This window comes from Amblyomma americanum, chromosome 11 (assembly GCF_052857255.1).
Source record: "Amblyomma americanum isolate KBUSLIRL-KWMA chromosome 11, ASM5285725v1, whole genome shotgun sequence".
Lineage (NCBI taxonomy): Eukaryota > Metazoa > Arthropoda > Arachnida > Ixodida > Ixodidae > Amblyomma > Amblyomma americanum.
In genome coordinates, this window is record NC_135507.1 from 133312282 (window position 1) to 133331081 (window position 18800).

Consider the following 18800-nt stretch of genomic DNA (forward strand, 5'->3'; position numbering starts at 1 on the left):
ATCTAAGGCATTTCACGGTATCATTGTCACGAGGAATTCGGAAGAAGGCCAGTCGTTGACAGTTGTTGGTTGTTATAGCGGTGAAAATAGACGGAAAATCTGCAAAAGCATTAGCGGAGGATAGACAATGTTGCTTGCCAGCCAAGGGTCGTGCCCTCTGAAGCAGTGGTCGCTTCGATGCTTATTATGTACAGCAATCAGAGATGACGTCGCAAATGACATACGGTAATCGAGCGTAAGGCATTCCACGTTACCATTGTCACGAGGCACTATTAAGAAGGCCAGTCGTTGACAGTTGCTGGTTGTTGTAGCGGTGAAAATGAACGGAAAATCTGCAAAAGCAGTAGTGGAGACTAGACAATGTTGCTTGCCAGCCAAGTGCCGTGCCCTCTGAAGCAGTGGTTGCTTCGATGCTTCTTATGTACATCATTGAGAATTGACGTCGCTAATGAGATACGGTAATCGAATGTAGGGCATTTCACGGTATCATTGTCACGAGGAACTCGGAGGAATGCCACTCGTTGACCGTTGCTGGTTGTTGTAGCGGTGAAAATCCACGACAAGATCTTCAAGAGCAGTAGCGGAGGATAGACAATGTTGCTTGCCAGCCAAGTGGCGTGCCCTCTGAAGCAGTGGTCGCTTCGATGCTTCTTATGTACAGCATTCAGAATTGACATCGCAGATGAGATACGGTAATCGAATGTAAGGCATTCCACGTTATCATTGTCACGAGGAACTCGGAAGAAGGCCAGTCGTTGACAGTTGCTGGCTGTTGCAGGGGTGAAAATCCACGGAAAATCTGTAAAAGCAGTAGCGGAGGCTGGACTATGTTGCCTGCCAGCCAAGTGCCGTGCTCTCTGAAGCAGTGGTCGCTTCGATGCTTCTTATGTACAGCATTCAGAAATGAGGTCGCAGAGGACATACGGTAATCGAATCTAAGGCATATCACGGTATCATTGCCATGAGGAACTCGGAAGAAGGCCAGTCGTTGACAGTTGCTGGTTGTTATAGCGGTGAAAATCCACGGAAAATCTGCAAAAGCAGCAGCGGAGGCTAGACAATGTTGCTTGCCAGCCAAGGGCCGCGCCCTCTGAAGCAGTGATCGCTTCGATGCTTCTTAAATGCAGCATTCAGAAATGACGTCGCAGATGACATACGGTAATCGAATGTAAGGCATTCCACGTTACCATTGTCACGAGGCACTATTAAGAAGGCCAGTCGTTGACAGTTGCTGGTTGTTGAAGCGGTGAAAATCCACGGAAAATCTGTAGAAGCAGTAGCGGAGACTAGACAATGTTGCTTGCCAGCCAAGTGCCGTGCCCTCTGAAGCAGTGATTGCTTCGATGCTTCTTATGTACAGCATTCAGAAATGACGTTGCAGATGAGATACAGTTGCTGGTTGTTGTAGCGGTGAAAATGCACGGAAAATCTGCAAAAGCAGTAGTGGATGCTAGACAATGTTGCTTGCCAGCCAAGTGCCGTGCCCTCTGAAGCAGTGGTTGCTTCGATGCTTCTTATGTACAGCATTCAGAAATGAAGTCGCAGATGACATAAGGTAATCGAATGTAAGGCATTTCACGGTATCATCGTCACGAGGAAATCGGAAGAAGGCCAGTCGTTGACAGTTGCTGGATGCTGTAGCGGTGAAAATACACGGAAAATCTGCAAAAGCAGTAGCGGAGGATAGACAATGTTGCTTGCCAGTAAAGTGCCGTGCCCTCTGAAGCAGTGGTTGCATCGATGCTTCTTATGTACAGCATTGAGAATTGACGTCGCAGATAAGATACGGTAATCGAATGTAGGGCATTTCACAGTATCATTGTCACGAGGAACTCGGAAGAAGGCCACTCATTGACCGTTGCTGGTTGTTGTAGCGGTGAAAATCCACGGCAAGATCTTCAGGAGCAGTAGCGGAGGATAGACAATGTTGCTTGCCAGCCAAGTGCCGTGCCCTCTGAAGCAGTGGTTGCTTGGATGCTTCTTATGTACAGCATTCAGAATTGACGTCGCAGATGAGATACGGTAATCGAACGTAAGGCATTTCACGGTATCATTGTCACGAGGAACTCGGAAGAAGGCCAGTCGTTGACCGTTGCTGGTTGTTGTAGCGGTGAAAATCCACGGAAAATCAGCAAAAGCAGTAGCGGAGTCTGGACAATGTTGCTTGGCAGCCAAGTGCCGTGCCCTCTGAAGCAGTGGTCGCTTCGGTGCTTCTTATGTACAGCATTCAGAAATGAGGTCGCAGATGACATACGGTAATCGAATGTCAGCCATTTCACGGTATCATTGTCACGAGGAACTCGGATGAAGGCCACTCGTTGACCGTTGCTGGTTGTTGTAGCGGTCAAAATCCACGGCAAGATCTTCAATAGCAGTAGCGGAGGATAGACAATGTGGCTTGCCAACCAAGTGCCGTGCCCTCTGAAGCAGTGGTCGCTTCGATGCTTCTTATGTGCAGCATTCAGAAATGACGTCGCAGATGACATACGGTAATCGAATGTAAGGCATTCCACGTTATCATTGTCACGAGGAACTCGGAAGAAGGCCAGTCGTTGACAGTTGCTGGCTGTTGCAGGGGTGAAAATCCACGGAAAATCTGTAAAAGCAGTAGCGGAGGCTGGACTATGTTGCCTGCCAGCCAAGTGCCGTGCTCTCTGAAGCAGTGGTCGCTTCGATGCTTCTTATGCACAGCATTCAGAAATGAGGTCGCAGAGGACATACGGTAATCGAATCTAAGGCATATCACGGTATCATTGCCACGAGGAACTCGGAAGAAGGCCAGTCGTTGACAGTTGCTGGTTGTTATAGCGGTGAAAATCCACGGAAAATCTGCAAAAGCAGCAGCGGAGGCTAGACAATGTTGCTTGCCAGCCAAGGGCCGTGCCCTCTGAAGCAGTGATCGTTTCGATGCTTCTTAAATGCAGCATTCAGAAATGACGTCGCAGATGACATACGGTAATCGAATGTAAGGCATTCCACGTTATCATTGTCACGAGGAACTCGGAAGAAGGCCAGTCGTTGACAGTTGCTGGTTGTTGTAGCGGTGAAAATCCACGGAAAATCTGTAAAAGCAGTAGCGGAGACTAGACAGGGTTGCTTGCCAGCCATGTGCCGTGCCCTGTGAAGCAGTCAGTGGTCGCTTTGATGCTTCTTATGCACGGCATACAGAAATGACGTCGCAGATGACATACGGTAATCGAATGTAAGGCATTCCACGTTATTATATTCACGAGGAACTCGGAAGAAGGCCAGTCGTTGACAGTTGTTGGTTGTTATAGCGGTGAAAATACACGGAAAATCTGCAAAAGCAGTAGCGGAGGATGGACAATGTTGCTTGGCAGCCAAGGGCCGTGCCCTCTGAAGCAGTGGTCGCTTCGATGCCTCTTATGTACAGCAATCAGAGATGACATCGCAGATGACATACGGTAATCGAGCGTAAGGCATTCCACGTTACCATTGTCACGAGGCACTAGGAAGAAGGCCAGTCGTTGACAGTTGCTGCTTTTGTAGCAGTGAAAATCCGCGGCAAAATCTGCAAAAGCAGTAGTGGATGCTTAGACATGTTGCTTGCTAGCCAGGTGCCTTGCCCTCTGAAGCAGTGGTCGCTGCGATGCTCCTTATGTACAGCAATACGAGATGACGTCGAAGATGATATACTGTAATCGAATGTTAGGCATTTCACGGTATCATTGCCACGAGGAACTCGGAAGAATGCCAGTCGTTGACAGTTGCTGGTTGTTGTAGCGGTGAAAATCTACGAAATATCTGCAAAAGCAGTAGCGGAGGCTTGCAATGTTGCTTGCCAGCCAAGAGCCGTGCATTCTGAAGCAGTGGTCGCTTCGATGCTTCTTATGTACAGCATTCAGAAATGACGTCACAGATGACTTTCGGTAAAGGAATGTAAGGCATTCCACGTTATTATTGCCTCGACGAACTCGTAACAAGGCCAGTCGTTTACAGTTGCTGGTTGTTGTAGTGGTGAAAATCGACGGAAAATCTGCAAAAGCAGTAGCGGAGGCTGGACAACGTTGCTTGCCAGCCAAGTGCCCTGCCCTCTGAAGCAGTGGTCGCTTCGATTCTTCTTATGTACAGCATTCAGAAATGAGGTCGCAGATGAGATACATTTGCTGGTTGTTGTAGCGGTGAAAATCCACGGAAAATCTGCAAAAGCAGTAGCGGAGGCTAGACAATGTTGCTTGCCAGCCAAGTGCCGTGCCCTCTGAAGCAGCGGTTGCTTCGATGCTTCTTATGTACAGCATTCAGAAATGACGTTGCAGATGAGATACAGTTGCTGGTTGTTGTAGCGGTGAAAATGCACGGAAAATCTGCAAAAGCAGTAGCGGAGGCTGGACAATGTTGCTTGCCAGCCAAGTGCCGTGCCCTCTGAAGCAGCGGTCGCTTCGATGCTTCTTATGTACAGCATTCAGAAATGAGGTCACAGATGACATACGGTAATCGAATGTAAAGCATTTCACGGTATCATTGCCACGAGGAACTCGGAAGAAGGCCAGTCGTTGACAGTTGCTGGTTGTTGTAGCGGTGAAAATCCACGGAAAATCTGCATAAGCAGTAGCGGAGCCTAGACAATCTTGCTTGCCAGCCAAGGGCCGTGCCCTCTGAAGCAGTGATCGCTTCGATGCTTCTTATGTGCGTCATTCAGAAATGACGTCGCCGATGACATACGGTAATCGAATGTAAGGCATTCCACGTTATCATTGTCATGAGGAACTCGGAAGAAGGCCAGTCGTTGACAGTTGCTGGTTGTTGTAGCGGTGAAAATCCAGGAAAATCTGTAAAAGCAGTAGCGGAGACTAGACAATGTTGCTTGACAGCCAAGTGCCGCGCCCTCTGAAGCAGTGGTCGCCTCGATAATTCTTATGTACAGCATTCAGAAATCACGTCGCAGATGACATACGGTAATCGAATCTAAAGCATTTCACGGTATCATTGTCACGAGGAATTCCGAAGAAGGCCACTCGTTGACCGTTGCTGGTTGTTGTAGCGGTGAAAATCCACGGCAAGATCTTCAGGAGCAGTAGCGGAGGATAGACAATGCTGCTTGCCAGCCAAGTGCCGTGCCCTCTGAAGCAGTGGCTGCTTGGATGCTTCTTATGTACAGCATTCAGAATTGACGTCGCAGATGAGATACGGTAATAGAACGTAAGGCATTTCACGGTATAATTGTCACGAGGAACTCGGAAGAAGGCCAGTCTTTGACAGTTGCTGGTTGTTGTAGCGGTGAAAATCCACGGAAAATCTGCAAAAGCAGTAGCGGAGGCTAGACAATCTTGCTTGCCAGCCAAGGGCCGTGCCCTCTGAAGCAGTGATCGCTTCGATGCTTCTTATGTTCGTCATTCAGAAATGACGTCGCAGATGACATACGGTAATCGAATGTAAGGCATTCCAGGTTATCATTGTCACGAGGAACTCGGAAGAAGGCCAGTCGTTGACAGCTGCTGGTTGTTGTAGCGGTGAAAATCCACGGAAAATCTGCAAAAGTAGTAGCGGAGGCTAGACAATGTTGCTTGCCAGCCAAGGGCCGTGCCCTCTGAAGCAGTGATCGCTTCGATGCTTCTTATGTGCAGCATTCAGAAATGACGTCGCAGATGACATACGGTAATAGAATGTAAGGCATTCCACGTTATCATTGTCATGAGGAACTCGGAAGAAGGCCAGTCGTTGACAGTTGCTGGTTGTAGCGGTGAAAATCCACGAAAATCTGTAAAAGCAGTAGCGGAGACTAGACAATGTTGCTTGCCAGCCAAGTGCCGTGCCCTCTGAAGCAGTGGTCGCTTCGATAATTCTTATGTACAGCATTCAGAAATCACGTCGCAGATGACATACGGTAATCGAATCTAAAGCATTTCACGGTATCATTGTCACGAGGAATTCGGAAGGAGGCCAGTCGTTGACAGTTGTTGGTTGTTATAGCGGTGAAAATACACGGAAAATCTGCAAAAGCATTAGCGGAGGATAAACAATGTTGCTTGCCAGCCAAGGGTCGTGCCCTCTGAAGCAGTGGTCGCTTCGATGCTTATTATGTACAGCAATCAGAGATGACGTCGCAGATGACATACGGTAATCGAGCGTAAGGCATTCCACGTTACCATTGTCACGAGGCCCTATTAAGAAGGCCAGTCGTTGACAGTTGCTGGTTTTTGTAGCAGTGAAAATCCACGGCAAAATCTGCAAAAGCAGTAGTGGATGCTTAGACATGTTGCTTGCTAGCCAAGTGCCTTGCCCTCTGAAGCAGTGGTCTCTGCGATGCTCCTTATGTACAGCAATCAGAGATGACGTCGAAGATGATATACTGTAATCGAGTGTAAGGCATTTCACGGTATCATTGCCACGAGGAACTCGGAAGAAGGCCAGTCGTTGACAGTTGCTGGTTGTTGTAGCGGTGAAAATCCACGGAAAATCTGCAAAAGCAGTAGCGGAGGCTAGACAATGTTGCTTGCCAGCCAAGTGCCGTGCCCTCTGAAGCAGTGGTTGCTTCGATGCTTCTTATGTACAGCATTCAGAAATGACGTTGCTGATGAGATACAGTTGCTGGTTGTTGTAGCGGTGAAAATGCACGGAAAATCTGCAAAAGCAGTAGCGGAGGCTAGACAATGTTGCTTGCCAGCCAAGTGCCGTGCCCTCTGAAGCAGTGGTTGCTTCGATGCTTCTTATGTACAGCATTGAGAATTGACGTCGCAGATGAGATACGGTAATCGAATGTAGGGCATTTCACAGTATCATTGTCACGAGGAACTCGGAAGAAGGCCACTCGTTGACCGTTGCTGGTTGTTGTAGCGATGAAAATCCACGGCAAGATCTTCAGGAGCAGTAGCGGAGGATAGACAATGTTGCTTGCCAGCCAAGTGCCGTGCCCTCTGAAGCAGTGGCTGCTTGGATGCTTCTTATGTACAGCATTCAGAATTGACGTCGCAGATGAGATACGGTAATAGAACGTAAGGCATTTCACGGTATAATTGTCACGAGGAACTCGGAAGAAGGCCAGTCGTTGACCGTTGCTGGTTGTTGTAGCGGTGAAAATCCACGGAAAATCTGCAAAAGCAGTAGCGGAGTCTGGACAATGTTGCTTGGCAGCCAAGTGCCGTGCCCTCTGAAGCAGTGGTCGCTTCGGTGCTTCTTATGTACAGCATTCAGAAATGAGGTCGCAGATGACATACGGTAATCGAATGTAAGCCATTTCACGGTATCATTGCCACGAGGAACTCGGAAGAAGGCCAGTCGTTGGCAGTTGCTGGTTGTTGTAGCGGTGAAAATCCACGGAAAATCTGGAAAAGCAGTAGCGGAGGCTAGACAATGTTGTTTGCCAGCCAAGGGCCGTGCCCTCTGAAGCAGTAATCGCTTTGATGTTTCTTATGTACAGCATTCAGAATTGACTTCGCAGATGAGATGCGGTAATCGAATGTAAGGCATTTCACGGTATCATTGTCACGAGGAACTCGGAAGAAGGAAACTCGTTGACAGTTGCTGGTTGTTGTAGCGGTTAAAATCCACGGAAAATCTGCAAAAGCAGTAGCGGAGGCTAGACAATGTTGCTTGCCAGCCACGTGCCGTGCTCTTTGAAGCAGTGGTCGCTTCGATGCTTCTTATGTGCAGCATTCAGAAATGACGTCGCAGATGACATACGGTAATCGAATGTAAGGCATTCCACGTTATCATTGTGACGAGGAACTCGGAAGAAGGCCAGTCGTTGACAGTTGCTGGCTGTTGTAGGGGTGAAAATCCACGGAAAATCTGCAAAAGCAGTAGCGGAGGCTAGACAATGTTGCTTGCCAGCCAAGTGCCGTGCCCTTTGAAGCAGTGGTCGCTTCGATGCTTCTTATGTGCAGCATTCAGAAATGACGTCGCAGATGACTTACGGTAATCGAATGTAAGGCATTCCACGTTATTATTGTCACGAGGAACTCGGAAGAAGGCCAGTCGTTGACAGTTGTTGGTTGTTATAGCGGTGAAAATACACGAAAATTCTGCAAAAGCAGTAGCGGAGGATGGACAATGTTGCTTGGCAGCCAAGGGCCGTGCCCTCTGAAGCAGTGGTCGCTTCGATGCTTATGTACAGCAATCAGAGATGACGTCGCAGATGACATACGGTAGTCGAGCGTAAGGCATTCCACGTTACCATTGTCACGAGGCACTAGGAAGAAGACCAATCGTTGACGGTTGCTGGTTTTTGTAGCAGTGAAAATCCACGGCAAAATCTGCAAAAGCAGTAGTGGATGCTTAGACATGTTGCTTGCTAGCCAAGTGCCTTGCCCCCTGAAGCAGTGGTCGCTGCGATGCTCCTTATGTACAGCAATCCGAGATGACGTCGAAGATGATATACTGTAATCGAATGTAAGGCATTTCACGGTATCTTTGCCACGAGGAACTCGGAAGAAGGCCAGTCGTTGACAGTTGCTGGTTGTTGTAGCGGTGAAAATCCACGGAAAGTCTGCAAAAGGAATAGCGGAGGCGAGACAATGTTGCTTGCCAGCCAAGAGCCGTGCATTCTGAAGCAGTGGTCGCTTCGATGCTTCTTATGTACAGCATTCAGAAATGACGTCGCAGATGACATACGGTAATCGATTGTAAAGCATTCCACGTTATCATTGCCTCGAGGAACTCGGAAGAAGGCCAGTTGTTGACAGTTTCTGGTTGTTGTAGCGGTGAAAATCCATGAAAAATCTGCAAAAGCAGTAGCGGAGGCTAGACAATGTTGCTTGCCAGCCAAGTGCCGTGCCCTCTGAAGCAGTGATTGCTTCGATGCTTCTTATGTACAGCATTCAGAAATGACTTTACAGATGAGAAACAGTTGCTGGTTGTGGTAGCGGTGAAAATGCACGGAAAATCTGCAAAAGCCGTAGCGGAGGCTAGACAATGTTGCTTGCCAGCCAAGTGCCGTGCCCTCTAAAGCAGTGGTTGCTTCGATTAAAATCAGTTGCTGGGCGAGTTGGTACTTCATGCTAACATTCACAGCGCAAGACGAACACGGACACGAGGGGAGACACCACAAAGCGCCTCGAGGCTTCTTATGTACATCATTGAGAATTGACGTCGCAAATGAGATACGGTAATCGAATGTAGGGCATTTCACGGTATCATTGTCACGAGGAACTCGGAAGAAGGCCACTCGTTGACCGTTGCTGGTTGTTGTAGCGGTGAAAATCCACGGCAAGATCTTCAAGAGCAGTAGCGGAGGATAGACAATGTTGCTTGCCAGCCAAGTGCCGTGCCCTCAGAAGCAGTGGTCGCTTCGATGCTTCTTATGTACAGCATTCAGAAATGAAGTCGCAGATGACAAAAGGTGATCGAATGTAAGACATTTCACGGTATCATCGTCACGAGGAAATCGGAAGAAGGCCAGTCGATGACAGTTGCTGGTTGTTGTAGCGGTGAAAATACACGGAAAATCTGCAAAAGCAGGAGCGGAGGATAGACAATGTTGCTTGCCAGCCAAGTGCCGTGCCCTCTGAAGCAGTGGTGGCTTCGATGCTTTTTATGTACACCATTCATAAATGACGTCGCAAATCACATACAGTAATCGAGGGTAAGGCATTCCACGTTACCATTGTCACGAGGCACTAGGAAGAAGGCCAGTCGTTGACGGTTGCTGGTTTTTGTAGCAGTGAAAATCCACGTCAAAATCTGCAAAAGCAGTAGTGGATGCTTAGACATGTTGCTTGCTAGCCAAGTGCCTTCCCCTCTGAAGCAGTGGTCGCTGCGATGCTCCTTATGTACAGCATTCAGAAATGATGTCGCAGATGACATACGGTAATCGAATGTAAGGCATATCACGGTATCATTGCCACGAGGAACTCGGAAGAAGGCCAGTCGTTGACAGCTGCTGGTTGTTGCAGCGGTGAAAATCCACGGAAAATCTGCAAACGCAGTAGCGGAGGCTAGACTATGTTGCTTGCCAGCTAAGGGCCGTGCCCTCTGAAGCAGTGATCGCTTCGATGGTTCTTATGTGCAGCATTCAGAAATGACGTCGCAGATGACATACCGTAATCGAATGTAAGGCATTCCACGTTATCACTGTCAAGAGGAACTCGGAAGAAGGCCAGTCGTTGACAGTTTCTGGTTGTTGTAGCAGTGAAAATCCACGGAAAATCTGTAAAAGCAGTAGCGGAGGCTAGACAATGTTGCTTGCCAGCCAAGTGCCGTGCCCTCTGAAGCACTGGTTGCTTCGATGCTTCTTATGTACAGCACTCAGAAATGACGTTGCAGATGAGATACAGTTGCTGGTTGTTGTAGCGGTGAAAATGCACGGAAAATCTGCAAAAGCAGTAGCGGAGGCTAGATAATGTTGCTTGCCAGCCAAGTGCCGTGCCCTCTGAAGCAGTGGTTGCTTCGATGCTTCTTATGTACAGCATTGAGAATTGACGTCGCAGATGAGATACGGTAATCGAATGTAGGGCATTTCACAGTATCATTGTCACGAGGAACTCGGAAGAAGGCCACTCGTTGACCGTTGCTGGTTGTTGTAGCGTGAAAATCCACGGCAAGATCTTCAGGAGCAGTAGCGGAGGATAGACAATGTTGCTTGCCAGCCAAGTGCCGTGCCCTCTGAAGCAGTGGTTGCTTGGATGCTTCTTATGTACAGCATTCAGAATTGACGTCGCAGATGAGATAGTAGTATGTTTATTTGGCCATATTATATACAATATGCCCTCGAGGTGAGGCTAAAGGAGGTAGACCAAGCATACCTCCTGACAAGGCCTACACCCCGATCACACATCATGGAAAACGGGGGCCGAATGGACAAAAGATAAAAAACAATGAGCAAACATGATCACAATAGAAAATAGTTAATGATAGACAATAATAAATATCAATTAACAATAAACGAAACATTTCATAATATGCACATTCAAAAAAAATAATAAAGGAAACAGAACACAAACACACACTCAAAAAAAAAACCAAGTATACAGAATTAGCTGAAATTTAACCGTAGGGGAAAAGAATCGTCAGTTTTTTCTTGAATGCAGACACACTATAACTTTCTAAAGCAATCTGAGTAAGATACTGGTAGGCATTACACAATGTTATAATTTGATAATCAGTTGTTTGTTTACCATAATTTGTTCTGGGTCTTGCAGTAGATAGGGCAACGGAACGTAGACCATACGCAACGTTTCTTGAATTATAAGTATTAGAAAAAGAGCTAAAGTCATGCTTGACTTTATAAAAAATGTGAAGAGCCAAACTAAAATTGTATGAATTAAAGAAATTGCGAACATGAAATGTTTCAAAAAGATTTGCTTCAACAGATGAACTTGAACTTAATAAACGTAGAGCTCTTTTCTGGAGAGAAAGCAATTTGTATGAATCAGTTTTGTTGCATGTACCCCAGACTAGGTTGCAATACACCAGGTGAGAATGAACAAGGGCAAAATATAACTGTTTTTTAAATTGTAATGGGAGGAGATGTCTAACACGATAAATAACATAAATAGATCTGGCCATTTTTAGTCTAATGTAGTTTATATGATCACTCCAACCCAAATCGCTACGAAAAAACACACCAAGGAACCGGCAACTATGAACTTGCTCGATGTTAAAGTCATTAAAAATAGTTTGATGTGATGATCTAATGGTTTGTTTTTTGGATGGAAGAGCATAAACTTTGTTTTGTTTACGTTTAATTGAAGTTTATTTACATAGAGCCAAACCGCTAACTCCTCAAGCCAGGCATTACATTGGTGTTCAATTACTTGGAGACTGGAGCCGGAAAAAAAGACATTAGTATCGTCGGCATACATCATGATATTAGGAGTTAATGGAATGTTTACAATGTCATTAATATAGAGAATAAATAAAAGTGGTCCCAAAATTGAACCCTGAGGAACACCGAATTTTATCATACCAAAACTGGATTTTACATCATGAATCTTAGTGTACTGTATCCGTGCAGTTAGATAACTTTCCAAAAGTGAATTTGCCACTCCACGGATCCCGTAAGTCTTTAATTTATGGAGCAGTATTGTATGTTGCACAGAATCGAAAGCTTTGCGTAGGTCAAGAAAAATTCCAACAGAAAAAAGCTTAGTTTCAAAATTGTTAATTATAGAGTTTTTAATATCTAAAAGAGCAGATTCTGTTGATTTACCGGCCTGAAAGCCATACTGTTGGGGGCAGATAAGATGTTTAGCTTGTAAGAAATTGTTTAGTCGCCTATAGAGTACACGCTCAGCTAACTTCGAAAACAGTGGCAGTACCGAAATAGGACGGTAATTATTTGGGTCATTTTTGTTGCCTCCTTTGAATAAAACGGTAACGCGCGCGACTTTTAATTTGCTAGGGAATACACCAGAAAGTAGCATTCTGTTACAAATATGCGTAAGAGGGCCAGCAATAATATTTACAGCACATTTGATAGGAAAAGCAGCAACTTCGTCATCTCCGGGTGAGCAGGTGTTCCTAAATGAATTAATGATAGAAATAACTTCATCCACTGAAGTAGGGGACAAAAATATAGATTCAGTACTGCAAGAGGGTAAGTATGAGTCGACAGTCCGGGTTGAATGACAGCTAGCAGAAGGTCGGTATGCTCCGGCAGCTAAAAAGTGTTCATTCAGCATATTGGCAAGTGAAACTCCAGCATAATTCACCCCATTGACTTTCAGCTCAGAGGGAAGACAATTCTTCCTGTTCCCTATAATAACGTTAATACCTTGCCAAAGTAACTTAGGATTGTGTAAGATTGACGAAAACTTATTAATATAAAAAAAAGATTTAGCTTTCTTTAGATCTGAGTTTAATTTATTTCGAAACTTCTTAAACTTAACTAAATCATCCGGGCATCGCGTTTCCAAAAAACGAGAGAACATTTTGTTCTTTTCTTTAATTTGTTTCAAAAGTGCTCCTGTCATCCATTCTTTTCTAGCCTTTCTATGTTTTTTTATAGTTTGAGTTGGGAACGCGGCGTAATAACATTTAAGCAGCTTCTGAATAAATATATCATAAGCACGGGACGAGTCATTTTCACCATATACATCTACCCAATTAATTGTAGACAACAAGTGACAAAATCTGGAGATGCTCTTTTCATCATTAACTCTACGAGCGTGAACAGGTTTATTCAATTTGGTCGTATCAGGAAAAAGTGAAAAGAAAGGCAAGTGATCACTAATACCAGAAGAAAAAACACCGGATATGCAACTCTGAGGTGGGAAATTAGTGAAGCACAAATCAATTATTGTTTCAGAGTGCAAAGATATGCGAGTAGGCAATTCAATAGTATTGTCACACCCATTAGACAGCATTATTTCATTTAAATTAATCTTCAGAGCGTTATCCTCCAAAAAGTTAATATTGAAGTCACCTAGCACAATGATACGCCAGTTGTTTTGGTTTGCAAACTTCAGAAAAGAATCAATGAAGCGAAAAAAATTGTCAGAAATTCCTTGAGGGGGGCGAAACACAACCATAATAGCAACTCTATGAAAAACAATGCAGACAGTTTCAAAATCAGTACAAACAAGTGAATAATCCGACAAGACCTCAAAGCACAAATAATTTTGCACATATAAAGATACACCACCACCACGCTTTCCATCTCGAAATACTGAAATGGGTTTGTAACCAGGAAACTCGCTGACATCTGCATTTGAGGTAAACCATGTTTCAGTGAAGGCAATAAGGTCAAAATTAAAGTTCAGTTTAGTTAATTCAGCTTCTACTTCTTCTGATTTATTTTTTAGGCTTTGACAGTTCAAGTGGTAAAGAGATAGTGTGTTGCGAGGATTGTAAGCACCGTCCTTTAGAAATTCGGTGAATGACTCGGCAGTAAAATAAGCCATTGTTGAGCAGACGTACTACGCAGACTCGCAGCAACAGTGATTAAACCATCTTATCAATGTCCTCCTCACAAGCGATCCTGATGGCTCGTGCACCAGGTTGCTTTCGAGCGTAGATCTTTCCTTCCTTAGACCAGACGAAAGCGTACTTCATTTCCTTAGCCTTCATTTTAGCGAGCCACAGTAAATTCCGGTTAGAAGCCGTCAGGTTATCAAAGAATCGAATGTCATCTTCGCATTCTTTGCGCTTTGAAATCCAGTCTGTTTTTGTGGATCGGTTGGCAAAACGGATCAAAACCACAGGCACCTTATCTGGTTGAGATGGAAGGCGGTGTAGCCCTTCAATGTCCTTTGCAACAAGTGTGGGCAAGTCAAGCTTCACAGCAAGGCTGTTTACTTTGCTCAGTAAATCTTCACCATCTGTCACAGGTATTCCATGTATTTCCATGTTTTGCCGCCTACTGTACTGGCTCAGATCGTTCAATTCCTGACGCAGTTTTCGAATTTCCTGCCCGTCCTGGTTTGCCTCAATGTCGTCAACTCTCTTACGCAGGTGCTCGATTTCCTTGTCATGCCTATTAGATACTTCGAGCAATTTGTCATACGTGTCAGACATATGTTGTACAGACATTTCAATGCTTGAAACGGTTTCCTTCAAAGATGTCAGATCATCTACTTTGGCCGTGAGATTTGCCAAAGCCTTACTAATCTCAGCAAGCTGTTTGCATAGGACAGCAGAAGATGCATCACTGCTGCTACCCTGACTGCGAGACGCCGAAGATCTACATGTCAAGCATTTCAAGGCTTTTCTTAATTCAGCATTTTTTGCTTTGAAACTCCGCTCCCCAACCCCTGCACACTTCCCTATATGAAACCTTTGACAGCAATCCGCACAAGTCATAAATTCTTCACCATCTATAATGTCTTCATAGCATGCAGAACAAGGATCAAACTTTTCAGATGACATTGCAAGCAAGACACTAGACCATGGGCAGCAGTGGCAGCAGTGGCGGCAGTATGCACTGGCAGCTTAACAACAATAAGAAAAGACAACTAACCTGCAAATTCAAAACAGTTGTTTGAGCACTCTTGTGCAGCAACGTGCCACCACCACCGCTGCCCGATGTGTGAAGGCTCTCGACGACTTGCGCAGCTTTATAGCCAGAAGGAAGGGGCGTATCTTCACGTGATGACAGCACGATAGGCAGCCGCACACGGTGCGTCAACGAAGCCAGCAGAATGCAGATCGCGCGTGATGCGGAAATTCTTGCAGACGGACAGCAGCGAAGGAACTGCAAATTCAAAACAGTTGTTTGAGCACGCTTGTGCAGCAACGTGCCACCACCACCGCTGCCCGATCGAACGTAAGGCATTTCACGGTATCATTGTCACGAGGAACTCGGAAGAAGGCCAGTCGTTGACCGTTGCTGGTTGTTGTAGCGGTGAAACTCCACGGAAAATCTGGAAAAGCAGTAGCGGAGGCTAGACAATGTTGCTTGCCAGCCAAGGGCCGTGCCCTCTGAAGCAGTAATCGCTTCGATGTTTCTTATGTACAGCATTCAGATTTGACGTCGCAGATGAGATACGGTAATCGAATGTAAGGCATTTCACGGTATCATTGTCACGAGGAACTCGGAAGAAGGCCACTAGTTGACCGTTGCTGGTTGTTGTAGCGGTGAAAATCCACGGCAAGATCTTCAATAGCAGTAGCGGAGGATAGACAATGTGGCTTGCCAGCCAAGTGCCGTGCCCTCTGAAGCAGTGGTCGCTTCGACGCTTCTTATGTACAGCATTCAGAAATGAAGTCGCAGATGACATACGGTAATCGAATGTAAGGCATTTCAAGGTATCGTTGTCACGAGGAATTCGGAAGAAGGCCAGTCGTTGACAATTGCTGGTTGTTGTAGCGGTGAAAATCCACGGAAAATCTGCAAAGGCAGTAGCGGAGGCTAGACAATGTTGCTTGTCAGCCAAGTGCCGTGCCCTTTGAAGCAGTGGTCGCTTCGATGCTTCTTATGTACAGCGCTCAGAAATGACGTTGCAGATGAGATACAGTTGCTGGTTGTTGTAGCGGTGAAAATGCACGGAAAATCTGCAAAAGCAGTAGCGGAGGCTAGAAAATGTTGCTTGCCAGCCAAGTGCCGTGCCCTCTGAAGCAGTGGTTGCTTCGATGCTTCTTATGTACAGCATTGAGAATTGACGTCGCAGATGAGATACGGTAATCGAATGTAGGGCATTTCACAGTATCATTGTCACGAGGAACTCGGAAGAAGGCCACTCGTTGACCGTTGCTGGTTGTTGTAGCGGTGAAAATCCACGGCAAGATCTTCAGGAGCAGTAGCGGAGGATGGACAATGTTGCTTGCCAGCCAAGTGCCGTGCCCTCTGAAGCAATGGTTGCTTGGATGCTTCTTATGTACAGCATTCAGAAGTGACGTCGCAGATGAGATATGGTAATCGAACGTAAGGCATTTCACGGTATCATTGTCACGAGGAACTCGGAAGAAGGCCAGTCGTTGACCGTTGCTGGTTGTTGTAGCGGTGAAAATCCACGGAAAATCTGCAAAAGCAGTAGCGGAGTCTGGACAATGTTGCTTGGCAGCCAAGTGCCGTGCCCTCTGAAGCAGTGGTCGCTTCGGTGCTTCTTATGTACAGCATACAGAAATGACGTCGCAGATGACATACGGTAATCGAATGTAAGGCCACTTAGTAAAACACGTTGCGGGGCTAGTTGGTTATGCATATTCTTTCGTTAAAATTTAAGCAGCGCTAACTTTTAGGACGAATACACAGAAGACATGACAGGACGGGCGCTGACTCCAACTATGTTTATTGAACACGTTTTTTCGTAGAACATATAAGACAAAACGAACCTTGAGCGCATGCGCATCTGCGACAGACCACAAAAAGAAAAGGCCAAGATGACAACGATGACAGCTAAGGTAGATTAATGAGGGCGGCACGCATTTCGTCCCATATTTTTAAGCAATCTGAATTCGCTGGCATGCAGGGAGACAGAAGTGGTGCTCACACACGTGTCGCCTTTTGCCTTGATGAAAAATGCTTCGGACAATTCCCGAGCTAATCTATCTTTGCTCCTGGTTAGAATTTTGATTTTGTCAAGCCGTGGCTCACAGTTCTCATCGTTTTGGTCCTTGCAAGAAAGGCAATGAGTGGGTAGATTCAGGCATGAGTCTGATGCGTTCCCCAAACTTCGTTCATGTTCCCTGGCACGGTCGTTAACACAACGCCCTGTCTGGCCAACGTACACTTTGCCACAAGAAAGGGGGATCTCATAGACCACACCCGTGGCACACCGGACAAAGGGCTTGGCGTGTTTTGTTCTACAGCCGGATGTTGCAGGGCCACTGCTGCTGACCTTAGGGCACATCTTAGCCAGTTTACAAGGCGCAGAGAACACCATCGGGACGCCGTACTTGTTGCCCACCCTTTTTAGGTTATGGGACACCTTGTGGATGTATGGCATAACCACTGGTTTGGCATTCCCGGGTCTTTCTTTTCTACGTGTCTTTTTCTGCCTTCCCTTGAATTTCTGTAGGATTGCTTCGGTCACAGCTGTCAACACGTGATCAGGGAACCCTGCTTTTTGCAGTCTTTCTACCTCGCCCCGAAAGCTCTCTTGCATCATGTGAGGGCACGACTTAGCAAGTGCGGATTCTAGAGAAAGGGTCGCAATAGCCCTCTTAACAGTTTTTGACTGGGCCGAATCAAAAGGCAAAAAATCTTTCTTGGCTCTAGGGCGGTAGCACCAGCATACACACTTTTCTCCGAGCATGATGTTCAAGTCCAAAAACTGGAGGCGGTTAAGTACAGGTAACTCGTAGGTAAAAGAGAGCCCTTTTCCATGTTGTACAAATTGTTCTAAAATATTCATCGCAATTTCCTCATACCGGCCTTGGTCACTTTTCTTTAAAATTACTAAAAAATCGTCTACGTATCTAAAAATCTTCAGGACATTGCCTTCGTCAGTTAGTGAAGCCAAAGCGTTGTCGAATGATGCAAGAAAAATGTTACACAAAACTGGATCGACACATGATCCGATGCAAATGCCCTGGCGCTGTAGATAGCGCCGGTTGTCAAACTCGATAAAAGTAGCGTTGATATAAAATTCTAAAAGTGACATGAAGTTATCTACACTTAAGCCGGCTGTATTCTGGAATGCGATAGTACCGTTTGCTTCAATGCACTGTCTGACAGCAATAAACAGGTCGTTATGTGGTATAGAATAAAAAAGATCTTCAACATCTATGGAAAAGGCATATCCAATCTGCTCTCCTTTCAACACACTGGCAACTTCCAATGAATTCTTGGTGGCAAAGGGATCAGAAAGAAGCAGATTATTTAAGTGCTTAAGCATGAACCTACTAATATGTTGCTGCCAGGTACCTCTCTCGCTAACAATCGTCCGGAAGGGTGCATCGGGTTTGTGAGTTTTCACCGCAAAGAACACGGTCAAGGTGTTTACTCGAGAGTCCACAATGGCTCTTGCAAGGCTCTGGAGTTCCATGGATTTACATAGGCCAACTGCCTTAGTCTTGATACGGGTTGCAGACGGTTTAACTGCCACAAAGTTCTTCTCTATTGCTTGCATCGCCTTCTCGCTGTAAATGCCAGACGGTACAACGACGAAGCAACCTTCTTTGTCTGCTTGCAGACCTTCTTTGTCTATTGCGACCCTTTCTCTAGAATCCGCACTGTCTAAGTCGTGCCCTCACATGATGCAAGATAGCTTTCGGGGCGAGGAAGAAAGACTGCGAAAAGCAGGGTTCCCTGATCACGTGTTGACAGCTGTGACCGAAGCACTCCTACAGAAATTCAAGGGAAGGCAGAAAAAGACACGTAGAAAAGAAAGACCCGGGAATGCCAAACCAGTGGTTATGCCATACATCCACAAGTTGTCCCATAACCTAAAAAGGGTGGGCAACAAGTAGGGCGTCCCGATGGTGTTCTCTGCGCCTTGTAAACTGGCTAAGATGTGCCCTAA